This window comes from Carex rostrata, chromosome 30 (genome assembly GCF_964058835.1).
Source record: "Carex rostrata chromosome 30, lpCarRost1.2, whole genome shotgun sequence".
Classification (NCBI taxonomy): Eukaryota; Viridiplantae; Streptophyta; class Magnoliopsida; order Poales; family Cyperaceae; genus Carex; species Carex rostrata.
The window spans coordinates 2,314,844-2,323,386 of NC_135947.1; the positions used below are offsets into that span (position 1 = coordinate 2,314,844).

The following is an 8,543-nucleotide window of genomic DNA, read 5'->3' on the forward strand; positions in this document are numbered from 1 at the left end:
ATCCTCCTCTTTGTTCTTTGTGACGAAGATTTCATATAATGTCGTTGTCGTCGAAGATTTCATCTCACTTCTTACCCACGTGTTTTTTTAGTGGATATTACTTGATTTCAATTCACCAATGATTTTTTGAGAAAGGGAAGGTAGCATAATTGGCTAGGAAAATATCCTAGAGTTATTATACCCAAAGGTCGAGAGTTCGATTCCCCCACATGAACCTTGGTAGCTACTACCAAGTTTTCAAAAAAATTCACCAATGATTTTGTCAAGATTTAGAAAAGTATAAGAAGGCCGAATAAAATGAAAAGTACAGTTCAGGCTGAACAAAGCAAATTCGGTCCTATCCAATTCACCCTTCGCACCTCACAAATTAATTAGTTAAAGTTCAGCATTTCTTAATAGAGATATTTGCCGAACAAAGAATCTGAACCTCATGTTTTTTTTGAGGTCCATATTTCAAACTTCAAAGAGATAATTTGAACCACTCAACATAATCTCCATATTGAAATGTACTAGGAGATCAAATTTTACATTTCTTTTTTAGAATATTTCTAAATCACTATTTTTTATGGTCTAGAATCCGTCCAAAACAATATTTTTCTACCTATCTAAAAAAATAGTAAAAATATTTCTAAAAATATAAAATTTAGTCTCCAAGCACAAAGAACAAAGAGGAGGGGTCCACTTATATATATAGAGGTTGGCTGATATCAAAACGTTTGCACCACGGCTTCCGGGCAACCAAGTTGTTTTCCAATTTTTAAAGTCCAAATGATCGATCCAAACCGTTAGATGTGATCCCTATATTAAAATGTGCTTGGAGACCAAATTTTACGTTTTTTTTTTGAATTTTTTTACTATTTATTAAGCCATTTTGAAAATCGCTGATCCCACGATGCCTTCTGGTTTTACTGTTTGGTTAAGCTACCATTGGATCAGTGATTTTCAAAGTGGCTTAATAAATAATAAAAAAAATTCAATAAAATATAAAATTTGGTCTCTAAGTACATATTAATATAGGGATCACATCTAACGGTTTGGATTAATCATTTTGGACTTTAAAAATCGGAAAACAACTTGGTTGCATGGGAGCCGCGGTGCAAACATTTTGATATGAGCCGACCTATATATATATATATATATGAGTCAATCCGAACCGTTCAAAATAATATTTATACTAAAAAATGCATGAAGATGAAATTTTTTATTTTTTTATTTTTTTTACTATTTTTTAAGATGGGTACAAAATCACTGTTTTTGAACCGTTCAAAAAATAGTGATTTTCTACCCATCTTAAAAAATAGCAAAAAATTTTCAAAAATTATAAATTTCATCCCTAACCATATTTTAGTATAGAGATGAGCTACGGTGAGTTGCGAAGTAAAACGTGTTTCTACTTCACGTCGTATTTTTATTTTGAAAGTCCAAACAACCGATCCGAACCGTTAGATGTGATCTCCATATTTAAATGTGCTTGGAGACCAAATTTTACATTTTTTTGAATTTTTTTTACTATTTATTAAGCAATTTTAAAAACTGCTGTTTTGCTGTGAACAGTAAAAAACAGTAAAAATTTCTGGACCATCGGATCAGCGATTTTCAAAATTGCTTAATAAATAGTAAAAACATTTCAAAAAATTGAAAATTTGGTCTCCAAGCACATTTCAATATGGAGATCATGTTGAGCGGTTCAGATCGGTCGTTTGGATTTTCAAATCGCAAAATATGAGTGTCAAGTAAAATAGTCGTTTTGCTTCGCAACTCATCGTAGCCCATCTCTTTTAGTATATATATATCATGTTGAACGGTTTAGATCAATAATTTGGACATTGCAAACGAAGATATAAAATATGAAGTATGATAATGTATGAAAGACATGAGGTATTGGAACCCTGCTTCGGCCATTTTTTTATAAATGCCCCAACCGCCAGGCCCACAGGCGACCCAATTTCCATACCAGACCGCCAGGCCCACGGGCGGCCCAATTTTCATACCAGACCGCCAGCCCCATGGGCGGTTCACTATGCATAGCTGACCGCTCGCGCAAGGGGTGGTTCGCTATGGATCCCTATAAATTCGGTTTTTTCTCTCTCCTGTCCACTCCAAATCAATTCTAAACCCACTTCGAAGGTAGAGAAGGAGAAAGAGAGAGCGCATGCGATTTTTCAGGGGATTTCGGACGATTTTCTGGGTGACTACAGCTACAGGTATTTTTAAAATTTTTTTTTTAATTATTTTAAATTAGCCATTGATTACTGTACCCGTAGTATATAATTACTGTACAATTAGTCTTTAATTACTGTCATAATTAACTTTGAAATTGCTATTTAGAATCAATCGATTATCCTATAATCCTTATGTAATTACTTCTTAAATGTAGTTTGTCAAGAAAAAAATATTAATTGCACTATATGTGAGCGACAAACTAATTCGGGGTGCAGAGGGCGTGTATTTTCCTCTTCTAAAAGTTTAAAACTCACATAAATACCCATTTAATTGTCTTTTCTATATATATTAAACTCACTTTAAATTTATAAAATACACATTTTATCCTTTAATAATTTTTTTTTTAAATATGTAGCATATTTTTGAAAAATTATCCGTCTTTTAGAAGGAAATATTAAATTTCTAAAGTTCTAAGACAATACATTTCCGTGTCCGAGTTAATGCATGCATGTCGGTTTTTAAAAACGATATCGCACCGAAGAGATATTTCATCTAGCTAGAAATAGTCAGTGTTAACTGTTAACAATTGTAAATTCTATTTTATATTAAATATGAATTATTATAAAAAGTAAAAATAATTCATTAGAGATAATTATGTACTCTATATTAAATATGAACCATATACAAACCATATATAATAATTAAAAGTAATGTCGATCTTCTAACAGTACTAGATAATAATTAGTTACGAACTTATATATTATGAATAATATTACGACATACTATTAATAGTTAACATCAAAATGAATCCTTGTCTAGGAGTTTCGAATATTGTATAGGAGTTTAGGGGATTGGTTGTTAGAATATTGTATAGGGGTTTAAAAGATAATTAGAGGATTACATTACTCTTATTGTAAACTGTTGAATATAAACTCCTATAATCATTTTTTACTGAATCAATGAATATGCCTACGGGCTTTGGATATATATAAAAAAAAATGAATCCTTGTCGGTTTCTCACATATTTCGAATGTTAGTCAAAAAGTCAAAAAATCAAAGCAATACAATTCTAACGCAATTCTTTGTCGATATCTCGCATCTTTTTGGATTATTTTGATTTAGTCAAATGTATTTATAAAGGACAAAAGAAAATTAACGCATACAGCCATGCGGAAAGTGATGGTTTTGTTTTTTTCTTCTGACTTTGTTAATGACAAGTACGTATGCTGAAAAATAGTGGAACATAAACGAGGGACCATTTCTACCGAAGAAATCATGTTAATTAGAAAAGTTACAGACTTACAGTAAATGAATACTGTAGAGTAGCTATTAGTTCAAAATTAGAGAAACCCCAGCATTAGTTAGAAATTAATCAATTGATTTTAATTAATTTCACATGCCAAAATATATGCTTGTAGTTATATATTCTAAAACGATGTCATTATATCAATTTGTACAAAATGAAAAATAATTAGAAAAGCAAAATGAGTGTGTTATATATTTAGTTATGCTCCATATCACTTTATTCTCTTCTTTTTCATTTCTCTCCACGAACTTTGTGAATCTGCTTCACCGTCATTTGATAGGTAGATTTAGAGTTTCGTAGGTTGTTTTTTTGCCTTTGGAGTCGCGTGGGAGAAGAGCAACTTTCTGATGTTCGATATCGTGATTCCTTCATTGTTAGATATATTTAGGATCTATTATATGAAGATGAATGGATATCTTGTGTTGGATCATAATCCAACATTGAGCATATATGTAATATAATTATGAATTGTTTACTGTTATATGAGGTTGTCATGCACATTTAAAGTGATATAATGTGGAATTAAGATATTAGACAATCTATGTATTCAATAGGATGTGGTTCATAAATGTGTAGAAACAATTTAGGAAAAATATCAAATCATTGATGGACTGATTCTGAGATTTGCAAATGCAAAAAACTATTATGAGAACCCTGAGTGCGGACACACTCAGTACTTGGCTAATTTTTGGGGAACTTTAGGACAACACAGGAAAAAGTTCGAGTCTAGTGCGAACGCACTGGACTTTAGTGCGGACGCACTCAGGACTTAGATGATTTTTTGAAGTTCAGTGCAGAAATGTAGGAAAGTCCGAGCCTAATGCGGACGCACTGGATCCCAGTGCGGATGAACTCAGGACTTAGACAAATTTTGGGGCTCAAAGAAAAGCAGTTATTTGGACGCGTCTCAACCCAATGCGGTTCAATGCACCCGCACTCGTGTTCCAAATGTGTAAACCTATATAAGAATGGGTCTCTAAGGCACAAGATAACCAACTCAACTCAGAATTCTGAAAGAGTTTATTATATACATAATTTTGAGAGCCTTCTCCCTTCTTCCTTTATCAAAGAATTAAGAGGAGAAATCCATTAGAAATTTGGAGAGGATTTCTCAAGGGCGAATCTTGTTGCTTTGGAAGACCTAACCCACGATTCAACCAAAAGGGCGTGAAGAAAAACTAGGCATCTAGAGTCTTGTCTCACGCTCACGGAGACGGTTGCTGCTCCACCATCTGCTTTGGAGATTCCATGGCAAACGGTATGAAATCAGGTATTGTATTCCGCACTAAAAATTATGTTTTGAGTCTCTTTGACATATGACAGTTCTTAGGTTAAGGTGGGGATTAGTTCTTCTTTCCCGAGGTGTAAGTGTTTGACCCCTAGATAAGATGTAAGTGTTTGATCTCTAAATAAGACGTAATTGTTTGACCTTTATGATTTTCAACATCTTGACGAATCATGAATTGGAGGGAAGTTAATAAATTCCATTCAATGATTATTAGTAGTCATGCATGTTAAAAAAAAAAACTCTTATTAAGGACGGTTATTTTCAAAGTATAAGGATTACGAATCATATTAATTTCACAGCTCAATTTATATCAAATCACAGTAATTTATTCAGGAGGCACATAGATACATATATTGTAACGTGTATACGTACTACGTAGTACACATTACAAGGTCCCTTCTTTATCTTTCAAATGTTACATGCATAAATTTCACTTAAAAGTTTATACGCAAACATATATTCTTACATTATTCTTCAACTTTTTTTTGTCTAAAATATGGATTAATCTTCTATGGTGGGCAATTATGATATTTGTTACTGCAGACCGGATTAGTGTATGGTCTGCCACGTGATCCAGCAGGCATGCGACCTGGTGTGTACTGGATCGTAGGTGATACCTGCATTATGAAAAATATAAAATGAAGAAAAATTAATTGAGTGGTGTCAATCTTATTTACAAATGCAAAAGACATAAAAACTTGAACATGTACACTAGAGAGAAAAAAAAAGACTTGAACACATCAGACAGAGAAAGAGAAAAAAATTATCACCAGCTTTGCTTTCTTCAAGGGTTTGAATGCCCTCTGCAGAAGGAAAAACGAGAGAGGCGCTAACAAGTACGAAGACAATACAAAGCATTGGAAGAGCTTTCATTGCCATGTCGAATCCCGCTTGTAGTGGTTTCCTTTAATTTGTGGTACGTAGTGGTACATAACCACCCAAAGGGTTCCAATATACATAGAGCTAGAGATATCTGTGAGATTTATGTAATGCATGTGGATCAACTTCTAGACAGTCCTGGATAATAATTATTTACTGTTATAATACGCAAGCCTTGTCTGTTTCTCACATATTTCCAATGTTAGTCAAAAAGTCAAAGAATCAAAATAATACAACTAACTCCATTCTTTGTCGAGATCTCGAATCTTTTTCGAATTGTTTTGATTTAGTCAAAATATATTTAGAAAGGGCCAAAGAAAATGAACGCATCCAGCCATGCGGGAAGTGATGTTTTTTCTTTTTTCTTTTTTTCACGGAAGGGGACTTTGTTAATGACAAGTATGTTGAAAAGTAGTGTAAATATTATCAAAAAAAAAAAGAAGTAGTGTAAATCATAAAAGAGGGACCGTTGACTAGAGGTCAACGTACCGAAGAAATCATATTAATTAGAAAAGTTACTGACTTGCAGTAAATTAATACTGTAGACTACTAGTTCAAAATTAGAGAAACCCTAGCTTTGGTTAGAAATTAATCAGTTGATTTTGATTTCACATACCAAAATAAATGCTTGTACGTTATATATATATTCTAAAAAGATGTCATTATATCAATTTGTACAAAATGAAAAATAATTAGAAAAACAAAATGAGTGTGTCATATATTTAGTTATGGTCCATATCACTCTATTATTTTATTTTTCATTTCTCTTCACGAACTTTACAAATCTACTCCACCGTCATCCGAGAGGTAGATCTAGGGTTTTCGTAGGTTTTTTTGGGCCTTTGGAGTCGCGTGGGAGAAAGAGCAACTTTATGATATTGTGATTTTTTTCATTGTTAGAGATATCTAGGATCTATTATATGAAGATTAATGGATATATTGACGAATCAAGAATTGGAGGGAAGATAATAAATTCCATTCAATGATTATTAGTAGTCATGCATGTTGAAAAAAAAAAATTCTTGTTACGGACGATTATTTCAAAGTATAATTAAGGATTACGAATGATATTAATTTCAGAGCTCAATTTATATCAAATCACAGTAAATTATTCAACTGGCACATAGATACATACATAAACGTGTGTACGTAGTGTACACATTACAAGGTCTCCTTTTTATCTTTCGAGGTTACATACATAAATTTCACTTAAATTAATGCTTATCCGCATAGATATGTTCTTACATTATTCTTCAACTCTTTTGTCTAAATATGGATTAATCTTCTATGGTGGGCATTTACGATATATTTTTTTATTGCAGCCCGGAGTGTAAGGTCCGCCAGGTGGTCCAGCAGGCGTACTTCGTGGGTCTAGTGGATTACCTGTATCATGTAAAATATAAAATGAAAATAAATTTACGTCATTAAGTGTCAATTATAAATATTGAAGCTCCAATCTTATATACAAATGCAAACCAACCACAAACACTAGGTAAGCAGCTAGCTCCCAACAGTCAACAGAACAAATCATTTTTGGCATGCATGTATCGAGAATTTATCCTAAGTTAAAACTTAATTATAGGGGAAAATTGAAATTTTGGCTCAAGCAAAAAGAATTGAACAAATCAGACAAAGAGATTATCACCAGCTTTACTTTCTTCAAGGGTTCGAATGCCCTCTACAGAAGGAAAAACGAGAGAGGCGGTAACAAGTAGAAAGACAATACAAAGCATTGGAAGAGCTTTCATTGCCATGTCGACCCGCTTGTAGTGGTTTCCTTTAATTTGTGGTAGTGGTACATAATCACCCAAAGGGTACCATTATATATAGAGAGAGATGTGTGGGATTTAGAAATTGCCTATTTTTTTGTTTATTTTATTAATTATTATTAACAGAACTGAGTTCTTAGCTAGAATTTCCACAAGTATAGTTGATCCCTATTTTGTCTCATTGCATTTGAAGTTTTTGCATCCTAGCTATATATCTAGCCCCCTGTTATTTATTTTCCTTGGAATATTATATCTCTATCTGGGCCGTTCATGTATTTCACTAGCTGGATAGGAGGAATTTTGATCCGTCTGATTAAACTCTTAATGAGAATCAATTTTCTTTAGTTTATATATCTTGTATTAGTTTATGGCTCGGGATGCACAGATAACTGTGTGGTATATCACAGATTTAACTTGTATGTAGTCAGTAAAAGGAAAATGTATAAAAAACACATCTGTTACTTGTGGTGACACAAAAGCTCGTAGCTTGTGTTGTTCGATCGTGACTCAAAAGCTCGTAGCTATAGAATTAACATGTCGTGACACAAAAGCTCGCAGATTTAACTTGTATGGGATTAGGGGTGACACAAAACCTTGTAGTTTGTGGTTCGATCGTGACTCGTATCTGATTCGTTCGCTAACAGTTCTCTCGTGACTTAGACGAGCCAATTCATAACAAGTTCATGCTGAACCTAGCTCATTGCCAACCCTACACCTACAACATCTTGTGATATTGTTGTGAGCGCCACAAAAAATCATAGTCATGCACTAATTAGTTTACATAATGAGAGCTCCCCACTAAATGGTGTGTTTGATTGAATTCAAATCTATTTTATTTAAATATAATTTGAAAAGAGTTTTGCACTGTTCATTTATAGTGATATCTCTATTTTTATTCGTTCGAGCCGTATTTAACGGTTGAGATGCTCCTTCTCAGCTTTTTTTTTTTTTTTTTTGCTTTGTGTCGCTCTTTCAAGTCGACATGTATTATCTCATTCTAAACTCTTTCTCTTCGGATCTGTTTCCCTCTTCATCCTATCTACTTTAGCCTTAAACATCATATATAAATATATAATAATAATAATAATAATAATAATAATAATAATAATAATAATAATCAATTGATCTCATTCTCTAT

At 32.9% G+C, this 8,543-nt stretch overlaps 1 long non-coding RNA gene across 1 annotated transcript; it reads right to left on the reverse strand.

Moving 5' to 3' along the window:
• Nucleotides 1-6,723: 6,723 nt before the first annotated feature.
• On the reverse strand, nt 6,724-7,650 carry LOC144546556 (uncharacterized). The gene is made up of 2 exons (XR_013508831.1): nt 7,282-7,650; nt 6,724-7,019 (listed from the first exon to the last, which is right to left on the reverse strand). It is a non-coding gene; the product is annotated as an uncharacterized LOC144546556 (long non-coding RNA).
• Nucleotides 7,651-8,543: the final 893 nt, after the last annotated feature.